Source organism: Myotis brandtii, unplaced genomic scaffold, assembly GCF_000412655.1.
Source record: "Myotis brandtii unplaced genomic scaffold, ASM41265v1 scaffold589, whole genome shotgun sequence".
Lineage (NCBI taxonomy): Eukaryota > Metazoa > Chordata > Mammalia > Chiroptera > Vespertilionidae > Myotis > Myotis brandtii.
In genome coordinates, this window is record NW_005370220.1 from 58,832 (window position 1) to 74,734 (window position 15,903).

The 15,903-nt window shown below is 40.2% G+C and overlaps 1 pseudogene; it reads left to right on the forward strand.

Annotated features, from left to right (window-relative positions):
• The first annotated feature begins 548 nt into the window (after nucleotides 1–548).
• Nucleotides 549–1,393, forward strand: LOC102243402 (annotated as a pseudogene).
• The last annotated feature ends 14,510 nt before the right edge of the window (nucleotides 1,394–15,903 follow it).

Below are 15,903 nucleotides of genomic sequence, written 5' to 3' on the forward strand. Positions count from 1 at the left end.
ACAGACACAGAGGGAAGACAGAGAAAAGGCAGCCATCTGAAGACAGAGGCAGAGATTGAAGGGATGCATCTACAAGCCAAGATCAGGAACAGAATCACTCATATTTTTACTCTCAGTATTAGGTACCCAGTGAGTGTTTAATACAGTGGTATTGGATAATCATGAGAGCATAAATCCCCAGTGATTAGGAGTGTTTTAGAAATATGTTCATATATAATATAGCTTTTTGCCGGCTGTTAATGAAAATTTTGGCTGAAAGGATGATCATAAACACCATGTGCCTAAGTCAGCAGGCATCTTATTTACCTGATCCACTTAATTGTTTGTTTCTTTTTGTTTATGTGTTTTGATTACAAGGGTAGTAGAGAGATGAGCCTCAACCTGACATATCTAAATAAGTATTTATAGGGAACTAGAAGAAAATGCATCCCTGAAGTCCACCTGGTATTCTTTCTGAAAGGAAATCCACTCTGATGAATTTCCACTCTGATGCAGGTTAAACTTTTTTTATTATTCAACCTTTTGGGGATTGTGGAAGAGAAGATAGAACCATGGACCATTTAAAGGAATCCTAGAAGAGAGCAATAAATTGAAACTTGTGGAATTGGAAATTCTAGGATTTTCTGTATCCATTGGTGTATGCAGGATCATGGAGACAGACAACCAAAACAGCAGTGTCTCCAAGTTCATCCTCCTGGGACTCTCCTTCAACCCGAGGACAAAAAGCTACATTTTGCCCTTTTCTTCATCATGTACACAGTCATCGTGGTGGGGAACTTGCTCATCATCCTGGCCAGCAGCTCCAGACACCCATGTGTTTTTCCTTTAGCATCTTATCTTCATTGACGTTTGCTACACAACCATTGTTCCCAAGATGCTGATGAACTTTCTGTCAAAGAAAAAGTCCTATGCTGAGTGTATGATCCAGATGTATTTTTCTTGGCTTTTGCCAACACAGAATGTTACCTCCTGGCAGCCATGGCCATTTACCACTAGGTGGCCATCTGTGACCCCTCCACTACATGACCACCATGAACCACCACTGTTGTGTCCTGGTGGCCTTTAGCGGTTCCGTCTCTCACCTCCATTCCTTCTTACTAATTCTCCTAATAAATTGTCTTCTCTTTTGTGACTCTAGTGTTACCCACCACTTCTTCTGTGATATCAGTCATCTGCTGAAATTGTCCTTCTCCTCCAAATTTGTCAATGTAACTAACACAGAAGGATTGATAACCTTGGTGACCCTCTTTATATGCGTTATCATCTCTTACCTATGAGCCTCATTGCTGTTCTAAAGATCCCCTCAGCTGCTGACAAGCATAAAGCTTTCTCCACCTGTGGCTCCCACCTCACTATGGTGACTCTGTTTTATAGAAACACTATTTACATTTAATTCCTACCCCTGTTCAGCTACACTGACAAGGAACAGGTGGCAACAGCTACACAGAGAAACAAAGGCATGAATCAAGGCCTGATGAAGCTGATGGGCAAGAGGAAATCCTAGCAGTATCTCCTAGGGAAAGCCTGGGAGTAGGTCTTCTCCTATAAGCCTTCATTTCTACTGATTCTTGGTGTGTGTATCTCGAGCTACTAGAGATTAGCATACCTAAGCCAAGTCTTCACAGAAAATCATATGATGACAAGACCATACTACTATACCCAATCTTATATACAGGGTGAGGCAAAAGTAGGTTCATAGTTGTGAATATGGGAAACACAGATTTTTCTTGTATTAATATATAGTAACTGTTGCATTATTTTTATACAAACAACTATAAACCTACTTTTGCCCCACCCTGCATTTATAATATATAGTAACTATGTAAATATACAATATAGGGTATCCCCAAAAATATATACACACTTTAACAGCTGATAGTTCAATTTTGAAAATGAAATGTATTTTAATAAACATTGCCTTTAAATTATTAGAAGTATGTATATACATTTTTTGAGACACCCTATATATTTCCATCTTGTACATATACCCACCAGTCAAGGCCACCTTATTAGGGCCCCCTGAATAACCCAAAGTCTTTGCACCATTCCTCATTCCCCCCTCCCATTCTCTTTTCCTATTCATTCCATCTAATAACAGTGAAAACTAATATTTTTCATTAATTTTTCTTGACCAAATTTCTCCTTTTTCAATAAATTTGAGTTCCCAGTACCCTTACATATTTTTAAGAAACAGCTGCAATCAAGTTGTTCAATTTGCAGCAATTTCAATGTCTCTGAAATTACATGTGTGTCTGTGTGTTAAAGTGCCTATTGTAATCTCTAGAGCAACCATAAACACAGAGGCGTAGCTAAACAGTCACTAGAAGAAATAAAATAGAATACTAAAAAAATAATCAACCTACCCAAAAAGAGGCTGGAAAGAACAGAGAAGAAAAATCAGATGGGACAAATGGAAAACAAACACCAAAATGGAATGGTAGCTTTAAACCCCAAACTATCAATAATTATATTAAATGTAATTATTCTAACTGCCTCCTTAGCAGAGATTTAAAAAAGATTGTCAGCCAGATTTTAAAAAGAATTACATGCTTTTTACAAGAAATATGCTTTAAACATAAAGATAGAGGAAGGCATAGGGATGGTAGCCACTGCAAATATGCAGTTCTTCTCTACTTCATCATGGAACTCCACGAGTCTACAGGTGAACATTTGAGAAACACTGGTGTGGAACACACTGGAACCTGGGAGGTAGTTCACAGACTCTGTGATCTGAGGTTGAGATTTTACTTTGGTCCTGGAGCATATTGGGAGGGTGCTACCTCAGCTCACCTTGAAGCGATGTCTAATGGCATTCTTTTCTAGGCACAAGTCCTCATTAGGTCCATTTACCATGCTTAATGTGTTAAATATTTTATGTTTATTATTTCATTTAATTTCCACCAGAATCCTGCAAGATCGGTGCTAACATTATTCCCATTTTACATGAGGACTCTGAGATATAGTTAAATTCTATAGCTTGCTACAAACACAGTTAGTAGAATTATGGAGTTGGGATTTGAAATATCTGTCTGACCCAAAACCTTGCCCTCAATATGTTGATTGCCAACTCAAGATGGAACTCATCTATGTGTAATTAACAATAAACACCAGCCATAGTTAAAGCACCAACCAGAGAATAATATTGATACTTAGTGTTAATAAAGTTTAACTAAAGGAAAACATTATTCAGGGAAAGTTGCCCAAAGGACACACAGAGCCCACCCATACTTTCTCAAACCTCGAAATCCCACATATATCAACCAAGGTCACTGGAGACCTGAGCACCAGACAGCATTATTTTTGCCTACAAACTGTTGTTTATGTGAATTTTTATGCGCCAAAGATTGCCAAAAGCCTAACTTGAAGCTGGTTAAAAGAAATCCAGGCAATATGTCTGTTCTTAGGACACAGATGTTAATATTTCACCTAAGTCACCATTTGTTTTTTCTTTGTTCACTGTGAACTCGGTGACTGACCAACTCCGATTTGGAGCCACAAGGGCCATTATAGTCTGCACTTTCACAGTCATTTCTGGCTCAATGCTATGTCTCCACCCTTGTTTATTCCCTCCTTTTTTTATTGTCTAACTTAATGTTCAGTTTATTTTATCTTGTATTTTGTATTTTATTTCAAGCTTTCTTAAACTCTCCAGAAATAAGACTTAGTTAAATATAAATAATTTTAAATCAGAGAAGGACATCCATCAAAATTTAGAAACAATGGTTATCCCTGGAGAGTGGAAGTATATGATTTTTAAATTTTGCTTCTTTATAAAGGGTCCCTGCTCTCTGACCATAAACATTGTTTCTTTTATAAATACAAAAATATATTTTTCAATTAAAAACTCTAAAATTCTATCTAATATTATTTGTTTGGGATATTGGTAAAAGTGCAGTCCATTAGTGGAAGTTGAAGGTGAAGACAGAGACATTTTCAAGGAGGGGGACTGTGGTAGTTAACTTCATGTATCTACTTGGCTGGGCCATGGTGACGAGATATTCAGTTGAACATTGTTCTGGATGTGTCTATGAAGGTCTTTTTTTGGATGAGATTAACATTTAAATCAGTGAACTTTTAATAACACAGATTGTCCTCCTTGATGTGAGAGGGCCCCATCCAATAGAAACATCTGTTGAACATCTTAATAGAAAAAAGACTAACCTCCCCAAAGCAAGAAGGAATTGTGTCAAAAGACTACTTTTAGACTGGAACTGACAACCCTTTCCCCAGTCTCCAGCCTGCCAGCCTACCTTGTGGATTTTGGACTTACCAAGCTTCCACAATCATGTGAGTCAATTCCTTAAAAATTTTTAAAAATCACTCTTAAAGTTGGTTATATAGTTGGTTCAGTTTCTCTGGAGAACTCTGCCTAATACAGAGGTATACCATGTTAATGGATCAGAAGACTCAATATTGTTGAGATTTCAGTTACCTGTTAGTTGATCCATTGCCAGAGTCAGCAATTTTTTTCTTTAAGTAGCTACATATAAATAGTTTAGGCTTTATAGGTCCTATGGTTTCTGTCAAACTAGTCACTTGTGCCACTGTAGTGCAAAGGCAGCCATAGACAACACAGAAACAGCTGAGCATGACTGTGTCCCAGTAAAACTTTATGAACACTGAAATTTGAATTTCATATGATTTTTATGTTACAAAATAGTCTCCTTTTGATTTTTTCAACCTTATAAAAATGTAAAAACCATTATAAGCTTGCAGACTATACAAAAAATAGGGATGGGCAAGATTTGGGCAATGGGTCATAGTTTGCTGACCCCTGATATATTGGTTCAATGCAATTTCAATCAAAATCCTATCACACTAGAACTGTAAGAATGTACATCTTAAATGTATGTAATTTTTATTTGTAAAAAATAGATAAATAAAATATCAAAAGCCAAAAAATATATATTTAATGCTACCAAGCTTTTTTGTAGAAATTGGAAAACTTATCCTAAAATTTATATGGAAATGCCAAAGAATCTAGAAAAATCAAAATAAATGTGTGAGGGGAGAGAGGACTTACACTACCCAATTTCAAGACTTACTAAACTCTAAGAATCAAGAGAGTTTACTATTGATTTTATAGGTCAATGAAACAGAACAGAATATTTCAGAAATATATCCACACATATATGGTCAATTGATTTTTGATGAAAGTGCCAAGGCAATTTAATAGAGAAAGCAGTTTTTTTTTCAACAATTGGTGCTAAAACAATTGGCTAGCAATATGATTTAAAAAAAGAAAGACTTCAATCCTTAACTCACCTCATTTTAAAAAATTAGTTCAAAATAGATCATAGACTTACATTTAAGAGCTAAAGCTATAAAACTTCTAGGAGAAAATATAGAGAAAATGTTTACAATCTTGGACTAAGCAAATATTTCTTTTTAATAAGAAATAAAAAGCACAAGCCATAATAGAAAAAAATGATAAATTCAGCTTTATCAAAATATAAAACTGCTATTTGAAAGACTCTGTTTAGAAAATGCAAAGACAGCTACAGACTGGGAGAATATGTTTGCAAAAATACATATCTGCTAAGGACTTGTATCCAAATAGTTAAAAAAAAAACTCTCAAAATTAATAATAAGACAAACAACCCAATTAAATAATGGGCAAAAGATCTGAACAGACAAAAGTCATACAGATGGCAAATAAGCATATGAAAAGATGTTCAACATCATTAGTCATTAGAGAAATGCAGATTAAAACCACAATGAGATACCATTCCACATCCACTAAAATACCAAGTGCTAGTGAGGGGAGTGTCTGGAAATCTTACCCATTGCAAAATGGAATAACCACTTTCCATTTTGGCAGTTGTTTAAAATGCTTTGACAGTTTCTTAAAACATTTAACCATACAACCAAGCAATCCCACTCCTAGGTATTTGTCCAAGAGAAATAAAAATATATGTTTACGCAAAGAACTGTGGCCCGATGGTGATAACAGCTTTATTCATAGTAGCCAAAAAATTGGAGACAGTCTAGCAAGTGATGAATGGATGAGCAAATTGTGATATATTCATACATGGAATATTACTCAGTAATTAAAAGGAATGAGCTACTGATATGTGCAACAACTTGGATGACTCTCAAAAGCAGTAGGCAAAGTGAAAGAAGCCAAACAAAATAACACAAAAAACTACATAATATATGATTCTGTTTATATGACATTCAGGAATAGGAAACAGGAAATCAGTGTTTGCCTGGAGCTAAGAGTGGGGAAAAGGTAGTGACTACAAAGGGGCAGGAGCGGAATTTTCAGGGTTATGGAAATGTTCTATATCTTGACTGTGATTGTTGCATAACAGTATACATTTGTCAAAAGTCATCGAATGGGATATTAAACATGGATCAATTTTATTGTACATAAATTATACTTTAAGAAATAAAATACTTTGTAGAAAACAAAGGTAGTTATATTTTAGACTTTGGGCTAGGGAAATGATTTTTTAAAATAAGATAAAAATGTATTGACAAGAAAATACTGATAAAGGTGGTTCAGCATTAAAGCCATAATCTGCAATGGTCTACAGTGTTCCACATGAACTGGCCCTCTGACCTCTCTGGCCTCATGTCCTGCCTCTTTCTGCTCATTCAGTTTCATGTTCCTCAAACACACCAGACACACTTTGCCTCAGAGCTTTCACCAACCCCATCTTACACTCATTCACTGACTTCAACAGAAAGGAAGTCACTAGAGATGACCATTCAAGACCCACCCTCCAACTTGGTGCTTCAATTCTAGGTGTCATTCCAGACCAGACCCATGATGACCCTGCACCTCTCATTGGGAAGTGTGGGGAGGGGGTTAGCCTGAGAAAGGATCTCTGTTTCTGCAGTACTTGGAGTTTGTGACAGCCAAAGGCTATGGTTCCAATTAAGAGACTGATCCACTGAGAGACCATGCTTAATTTCTGATCACCGCTCACTAATTAGGAGAAGCCAAACTTTTAACTAGAGATGTCACTTAATTAAACCATAAAGAACTTTCCTGAGTGGCTAATTAGTGCCAAAGCAGTGTAGCCAGAAAATTCTCAAATGGTGTTTCCCTGGGGCCTCGTTAACAAGATCAGAGAATAGACCAGGCCCCACAGAGGCAGCTCCAAGAGCACTGAAACTTTTCTTAAAGTATTTCACATTCAAAGCCTTCTGGCTTCCTCAAGGGGTTTAATCACCAACACTATTATCAAAAGCATCTTCCCAGTCTGTGTCCTGCCTGACTCCCCGGCCTCATTTCTCATCCTGACATCATTCTTCCATTCCCAGAATAATGAATAGTTTTCATCGCTTATGCTACCACTATTTAATTGTCTGGAGTGCTAACTTGGGAGTGATTCAAAGCCCAATCCCAGCGAGAATTAGTGCTCTGTGATGGATTAGCCATGTTTGCCATGGATGCGGAATGGGGGAGATTGTAGCATGCCCGCTAAGGGTTCACCATCCATGCTCTCTCCCAAATCCCAATCCATATGCATCCCCCACACACTTAACACTTCTCCACACCTCCGTGTTTTCCTATGTGATTGTAATATCCTTGCCTCTTCTCCACTTAATTAATGCCTAGCTGTCATCCTTAAAGCCCGACTTCTCCTCTATTGATTTAGCATTTTTCCTTATCTTGGGTCCCAGTGAGATTAACAACTCTCTCCATTGTGCTTTTAACATCAGCTTGTTGTGGCAAGTATTGCATGAGCTGAGCAATTGGGGTGGCATGCAAGAATAACTTCTAAAGAGAAATATTCTTGTCACAAAAAGGACTGGTAGTGTTGCTCTAGTGGGCAAAGGAAAATAGAAAGAATAGAGACATTTTCAGGGGGGAATAGGAAGGCAAAAATAGAACCTGTAAGAATGGCCAAAAATTGAGAGGCCCTCCTCCTTACAGATACTGATGAGGGCTCAGCTACATAATAGCCCAGGATGTTGCAAGCAGAGTGAGTAATCAGTGAAGAGAAGAGCATAATCACATATAAGGAGCAGTTCTGCACTAACAGGAAACATGAAAGGAAAAGGGAAATTATCCCAGGTGGAAGCACAAAATGCAGGAAGAAATGACATGCAGTGATGGGTAAATCCAAATGAATATTGCCCATTTAAATTAATAGTAAAGATGTCTTATGAGATTTAAAATGCATGTTGAATTAAATACATTAAAACTATAGCTCATAAGGCAAGAGGGAAGGAAAGGAGTTAAAGTGTTCTGGGGTTCTTGCATTTACCAGGATATGGTTTTTTAAAAAAATAACCTAATATAAATTGGACATTAATAAGTAAAGGATGTATGTGTAATGTGCACTAAGAGAATAGTTTAAAATCTGTAAATAACAAACTACTAGAAGGGCAAAAATTGAATACTAAAAAATAACTAACCCAAAAGAAGACAGGAAAAGAGAGAACAACAGCAGGACAAATAGGAAATATGTAGCAAGATGGTAGAATTCTGATTCCAGTAGTGGCAAATCAGCTTGTCTCAGACTGACCCTCCTATGTTAATAATTGTAAATTATTGGGAAGGAAACATGGAGGGAAAATATCTGTTTGAAGGCTTTGGACAGTAAGCAAAGGCGGGTAGAAAATGGAGATAAATTAACTTTACAAGCAGGACCACACTGAGTGGGATTCCTATTGGATTAGCTTTTCTCCTGCGGGTGCTCTACAGATTGCATAAAGCAGAGGGGCTGACACTCAAGCAAAAGCCAGTAAGTCAGTATTGAGAATGATAGAAGAGGGCTATCTCTACATGTCCTCTAGACATTAAAAGCATAATGAAGGAATAGTATGGAAAATGTTATGCTGATAAATTCAACAACCTATGAACAAATGCCTTGAAAGTCACAAATGATAAAGACAAACTCAAGATGAAAAGGAAAAGCTAAATAATTTAATGTCTCCTTTAAAAATTAAGTTCATAATTTAAAACCTTTCCCAAGCAAAACCCCCAAGCCTAGATGGCTTCATTGATAAGTTCTATCAAACATTTAAAAATGATTTAATACCAACCTGACATAAACTCTTTCTGAGAATAAAGTCTATAAAGTTTAGAAAAACATGGGAGAATATCTTTTTTCACTTTGCAGTAAGCAAAATATCCTGGATAAAGAAAACTAAACAAAACACTAACCATAAAGGGGAAATGATAACTTGGATTTTATCAAGATGTTTTAAATTATGTTCTTTAAAAATTACATTTTATAAAATGAAAGAACAAACCACCAATGAGTAGAAAATATTTGCAATATCTATGACTTATAATGATAACAACAAGACAAACAACCTAATTTGTTTGGCAAAAAATTTGGACCCATCTTAAAAGGAGATATGCAAATGATCAACAATCCTCAACATCAATCATCGTGAGGAAAATGAAAGTTAAAACTACAGTGCGATTCCACTTAATCTCCACCAGGAGAATGGCTAAAATTAAAAAAACGTATAATAATCAAATGTTGTCCAAGGATGAAGGACAACCAAAACTCTCATACCTTGCTGATGGGAGTGCAACATGGTATTTGGAGAACTATTTAGCAGTTTCTTGTAAAGTTAAGTATACACTTACCATATGATCCAGATATTCTACTCCAAATATTTATCTAAGAGAAATGAAGACATATATCCAGAAATGACTTGTATCAAATGTTCATAATAGTTGTATTCATAGTAGCCAAAACTAGAAATAATCCAAATGTCCATCAGCAAGTAAAAGGATAAACAAATGTCTGTATATTTACAGAATAGAAAGCTACCCAGATTAAAAAGGAACAAACTATTGATAAACACAAAAACATGGGTAATCTGACAAGACATTACATTGAGCAGAGGAAGCCAGAAAAAAATGTACAAATTATGTGATGCCATTCATATGCAGTTCGAGAATAAGATTTTCACAATAAATACAAATATTGAATCATTATGTTGTACACCTGAAACTAATATAATGTTGTACATCAAATTATATCTCAATTTTTAAAAATGGGAATACATTAAATAAGTGAAGGGGGTGGAGGAACAAGCTAATCTATGGTGTTAGAAGTCAGAATAGTAATTACAGGTGATTCTCTATCCCTGATCTTCCACTAGCAAGGTTATGCCCGCAGGTACTCCTATACTTTGCGAACTTTTACACTGCTTACCATCACTTCAGTGTTGAGATGCCCTACTTTCTCAGCAATTATAAATGTCCATACCAGCTAATGCATAAGATACAACTGCCATTCTGAATGGCACATACAGTTCAGCTATATTTATAAATCAGGGTATGTAAAAGTATTTCATTGGAGACACTTAATTGAGGAACCTATATCCATATTTTTTCAAACCAGCAGAGAACTCACCTCTGATCTCTTGTCTGGCTGCAATAGAAGGATGGTCAGATTTAGACCAAGGAGAAGAAGGTTCCTCAACAATGATGATGCATGGTCACCCATAGAGGCCACAAAGCCAGGTTATTCAATAAACCCACAGATACATTGCCTGATGGTCACTGAGCTTTTCAAAGGCTTTTGGAATTACTTGAGACGTAGAAGAAATAATGTATTGTCTGAAATCCTATATAATAAAAGCCTAGGTAGCATCATGCCCTTGCGCAACACTCTCGCGTGACACTGTCACAAGATGGCCTCCACAAGATGGTTGCCACAAGATGGCCACCACAAGATGGCTGGCAGGGGAGGGCAGTTGGGGACGATCGGGCCAGCAGGGTAAGGCAGTTGGGGGCGACCAAGCCAGCAGGGGAGGGCAGTTGTGGGTGATTGGGCCGGCAGGGGAGCAGTTAGGCGTCAATCAGGCTGGCAGCGGAGCGGTTAGGGGCAATCAGGCAGGCAGGCAGGTGAGCAGTTAGGAGCCAGCAGTCCCATATTGTGAGAGGGATGTCCGACTACCAGTTTAAGCCAGATCCTGGAATCAGGCCTAAACCAGAAGTCGGACATCCCCTGAGGGGTCCCATTTTGGAGAGGGTGCAAGCCAGGCTGAGGGATACCCCCCATGCATGAATTTCGTGCACCAGGCCTCTAGTACTAAAATAAATTGATAAAATTAAAATTATAAATGTTTAGTGAAATGTCTACAAAATGCAATGTGTTAACTAGTCAACTAATACCCGCCTTGACATATATGTAAATTATATGAAGTGGGGCATGTGGATGCATTTTAATATGTTTGGTATTATATAGGATGAGTTATCCAAAAACAGATTTTCCTTAACCAGATGAAGGCCAGAAAATCATTGCCCTGATTACATGCCATATTGTAACTTTTCTGGTACATCTAATAAATGCCTCTTTCTTTTTTGTGGACAAGGAGATCACTTCTTTCATTTCTGAACCACAAGGAAAGTCAGTCTATGTGGTCCTGGGAACCAGGAGTGCAAGCTCTTAAAGAGAAACCCCTGAATGACCACTGGGCAAGAACTGGGCAGCTGGTACTTGTCAGAGCCTTTCCCTGCATGAGCCCCTGAGCCTGGGGCACACTTGGAGTCACTCCATTTCTTCTTATTCTGCTGCCCTGCATGCCATCCCAAGATCTGTGGCAGCAACCAACAGTGTCTTGGGTCACACTACCTGGGATTTTTCCATCAAGCTATTTCCCTCAACCCAGCATCCCAGATCCAGGAAAATTCATAGAGCATAAGTCATTTGAACATGTGCCAACTGGAGTTTTTGTGACTGCTGACCTTCAGAATGGAAAGAACATGAGTTGAGGGGGCACCACGACCCAAGCCATGGTCTGCATAGGAAAGACTGCTTAGCACAGGTTGGACACAGCACTTGGCTGTGGGTTCTGACATTTACAAGTTTTATGACCTTACAGAAATCTCTTCTTCCTGAGCTTCCAACATCTCATCTGCAAAATGCAAGAATTCCAATTTACGTATATTTTACCACAATTTAAAAAGTATGGCAGACTCCTACTCCACCCTATAGGGTAAGTGGGGAGGAGGTGGAAACTAGGCTCTGTCCTGAGTCCCTCTCATTAAGAAAAGAACTGAGGACGAAGACAAGAACAGGCCCTTGGATGTCCCTATGGTGGCAATGGGGGAGCTTGGGGTTGGAGCTTCATTGATGTGGCTAGAGGGGAGCCAGAGAAGGGAAGTCAGAAGCAGATGGGGAGATAAATGGGAACAGCTTTTCCGACTTCAGGGAACCACTTCTCACTGAACATCATCGTGGTCTGCGGAGTGCAAGTCACAGATCAGAGGAAAGACAGCAAGCCTGGAAAAAGTGAGTCATGGAAGAGGAAAGAAGGTGTCACTCATCTAAAGAGGAAAAGAATGACCAGAAGACAGCACATTACAGTGCAGAAGTCTCCATGCGAAGCTCCTTACAGATTCATCTGGAAGTGTATTAACATCAACCATGCGCACCATATCACCACACCCTCCACCCTCCATTCCCCCATCCCTGCTGGGATTTGTTCGGCTTCTGGGGTCTTGAGTGGGGCACATGGTGGAAATTGGCCACATGTTGGACTTTCTCTGCTCTCTCCTACCACTTCGTGTAGCCAAAGGACTCTGGGCAAGTCACCTAATTTTTCAGCACCTCCACTTTCTCCTTTGTGAAGCAGCAAAAGCTACTCATAGGGCTGTTCGTATGAGTTCATGAAGTGGGCAGATAAAGCACAGCCCACAGAGTAGGCTCTGAATAAATGCATGTCCCCTATCCCTTATTTAATGGTGCATGTCAGAGTTGTGAACTCATTTTCTATTTCCATCAGGTCAGAGAGCACGAGAAGACACAGCAGGGGATTTTGAATGGAGAACAGGAACCATTTCCCATAATAAATGTGTATATAAGGTGACATGTTAAATAGAGCCCTTGTTATACGGGTTAAAACCTGCCAAATAGGCAGCTTTATTCATAATTAGGGGCCCAGTTCATGAATTCATGCGCCTTGAAAGGAACTATGGGCCACAAGGCTGCAGTAGGCCCATCCTCCACGCCCCCGCCCAACACCTCCAACCGCAGCCCAGTCCCCTATCTGCTGGCAGCCCCGCTCCTGCTGCCGCTGCTCCCACACACTGATGGAGCAGACCCCATTCTCACCCACTTTCGGTGTGGAGCAATTGGGGCCGGCGCCAGCAGTGGGTGCGAGCAGCGGCTGTTGCCCCAATCGCCCCTCAGGAGCAGAGGGAGGGGGAGAAGCTCTCAGGGGCGATCAGGGCCAGCAGCCGCTGCTCCCACCTATTGATGGCGCTGAGTGATCAGGACCGGTGCCAGGCACTGGTAGTAGGTGCAAGTGGCGGCTCTAGCATCTGCAGCGGATGCAAGCGCCAGGCAGGATGGTGGTTCATGGGAGCAAAGAATTTTCAGTAACCACCAGAGGCTCACCCTGATGACAGCGACTGGCACCCTGCCTTGGTCTGGCACCCCTGCTCACCTGCTCCACCATCCTGCTGTGGCCAACACCCACCATGTTCCGCACATGCCCCCTGGTGGTCAGCGCATATCATAGTGGCCAGTTGTTCAGTTGTTCGGTTGTTCCGTGTCTATTTGCATATTATTAGTACTAGAGGCCCAGTGCATGAAATTCATGCACTGGGGGTCGGGGGGGGGGGGGTCCCTCAGCCCAGCCTGCACTCTCTCCAATCTGGGACCCCTCAGGGGATGTCTGACTGCTGGTTTAGGGATCGGACCTAAACCAGCAGTCGGCCATCCCTCTCACTCTCCGGGACTGCTGGTTCCCAACCATTCACCTGCCTGCCTGCCTGCCTGATTGTCCCTAACTGCTTCTGCCTGCCAGCCTGATCACCCCTAACTGCCCTCCCCTGCTGGCCTAATCGCCCACAACTGCCCTCCCCTGCTGGTCATCTTGTGGCTGTGGGCGCCTCCATTTTGAGGGCATGGCAGTCAATTAGCATATTCCCTCCTTGTTGGCTGTGGGCGCCACCATCTTTGTAACGGCATGGGGGTCAATTAGCACATTCCTCTTTATTAATAGGATATAGGATAGTTAAACAATGGGGGGGGGGACTGCAAATGCCCATTGACTGTTGACTAGATAAGTCAGTTATGGTGTACATGAAATATTTACTCAGCAATGAAGAAAAATTGCTCATACACACAGCAATATGTTGAGCAAAAGAAGTCAGACACATAATAGGGTGTACTGTGTTTCTATTCAAATGAAATTCAAAACCAGGCAAAACTAACCAACCATGATAGCAGTCGGGATAATGGTTATATTTTGGAGGTTTTTGACAGGGAAGAGATACCAAAAAAGCCTTCTAGAGTGCTGGAAATGTTCTGTCTTGATTTCTTTGGTGGTTACTTGAGTTTATACTTATGTAAAAATACATTCACGTTGTTGTATGTTGTCCTCCAAGGACATTTACAGGTTTTATGACCTCATAGAAATTTCTTTCTGAGCTTCTGTGGCAGGGGGGTCTGCCACAGAAGTCTGCAGTAGTGTCCTGCCACATAGTCCTGAAACTCAAAGTACCACACCTGAAGTTGTACATATGGTTCAAAAGTTCTTTCAGCAAAAGTATAGAGATTGAGAACAAAAAACTTATTTGACCTAGGCTGGGAGGAAATCAAACATGATTAACGGGTAAGATAGTGAGAGTGTTTCGCTATAATTCCCTTAATGGTGCCCTATAAAGCCATCTTTGATGTTTTAATATTCCTTACTGTCATTCATATAAATTTTAGTTTAAAGGCCATTTTTATAGAAAAGCATGTGTAAGTAGAAAAGTGTTGTAAGAATGCCTAACATGTTGACACTTTTTTTCTCAAACATTGTTAGCAGAGTGGTCTGTGTGTCTACAGAGTGGACTACAGTCCTGGCATCACTGCTATTCTGTACTTCCACAATTTAACTTCTGAAGTTCTTTGCTTACAATTATTTTGAGCCGTTGCCAGGTTAACTGTGATGCCACTGTCGTGGTGTTCTTTGCGGTTCCAGGGCACGGGCCCACAGAAGCAAAACAGAACTGAAAACCCAGATCTGCTGAATTAGGCCACCCATGTTTCCCAGCCCCATGAACATCCTTCCCACATGCGGGGAATTTCCCCCAAAGGAGCAAGCCAGAAAACTCACTTCCCCACCTCTCTTGGAGCTGGAGTGCAGGCATGTGAGCTAGGCTCTGCCAATCAGATGCAAAATAGAAATGACTTCAATTCCAAGTAGAGAAAAATAGGGAAGCAGGTGTCACGCAGAACCATTTTCTGGCCAGGGTGGCTATAGAGGCAGCCAGCTTTCAGGGGCAGCAAGAGCAGCGGAGGTGCCATCATGCCTGTGTGTGGTGGCAGCAGCAGAGGCATCTCCCTGGAGCAATAGCAGCTGTTCCTGGGCATGAAGTCTCTGCGCATAATCCTCTGGTCCTGCCAGTGTGTCCAGGAGCTATGCAACATCCTATAATAAATTCCTTCCTGCTTAAATGGGCAGAGGGATGTTCTGTTGTTTGTGCTTACAGCCCTGAATGAGTCATGACGTACTGTGTCAGCCAACCTTCTCCAGAGAAACAGAACCAACAGAATACGTGTGTGAGTGTGTGTGTGTGTGTGTGTGCGCGCGCGCGCATATGCATATGTGACTTTATTTTTAGGATTGGCTCACTTAATCGTCAGGGTTGGCAAGTCTGAAATCCATAGGGCAGGTCAGCAGGCTGAACACTCAGGCAGAGTTGGTGCTGTAGTCTTGAAGCAGAATTTCTTCTCTGAAGCCTTCAGTTTTTGTTCTTCAGGGTTTTTCAGCTTATTAGATAAGGCTGACTCGAGTTATAAATGATAATCTCCTTTTCTTAAAGTCAACTGATTATAGATGTTAACCATGCATGTCTGAAAAATACATTTATAGCCACTAGATTAGGTTTTGATTAAGTAACTGTAGCCCAGCCAAGATGAAGCAACGCTAATCATCACACCACCAAATCTAAATTCCAGGAATGGGCATTGATATTACAAG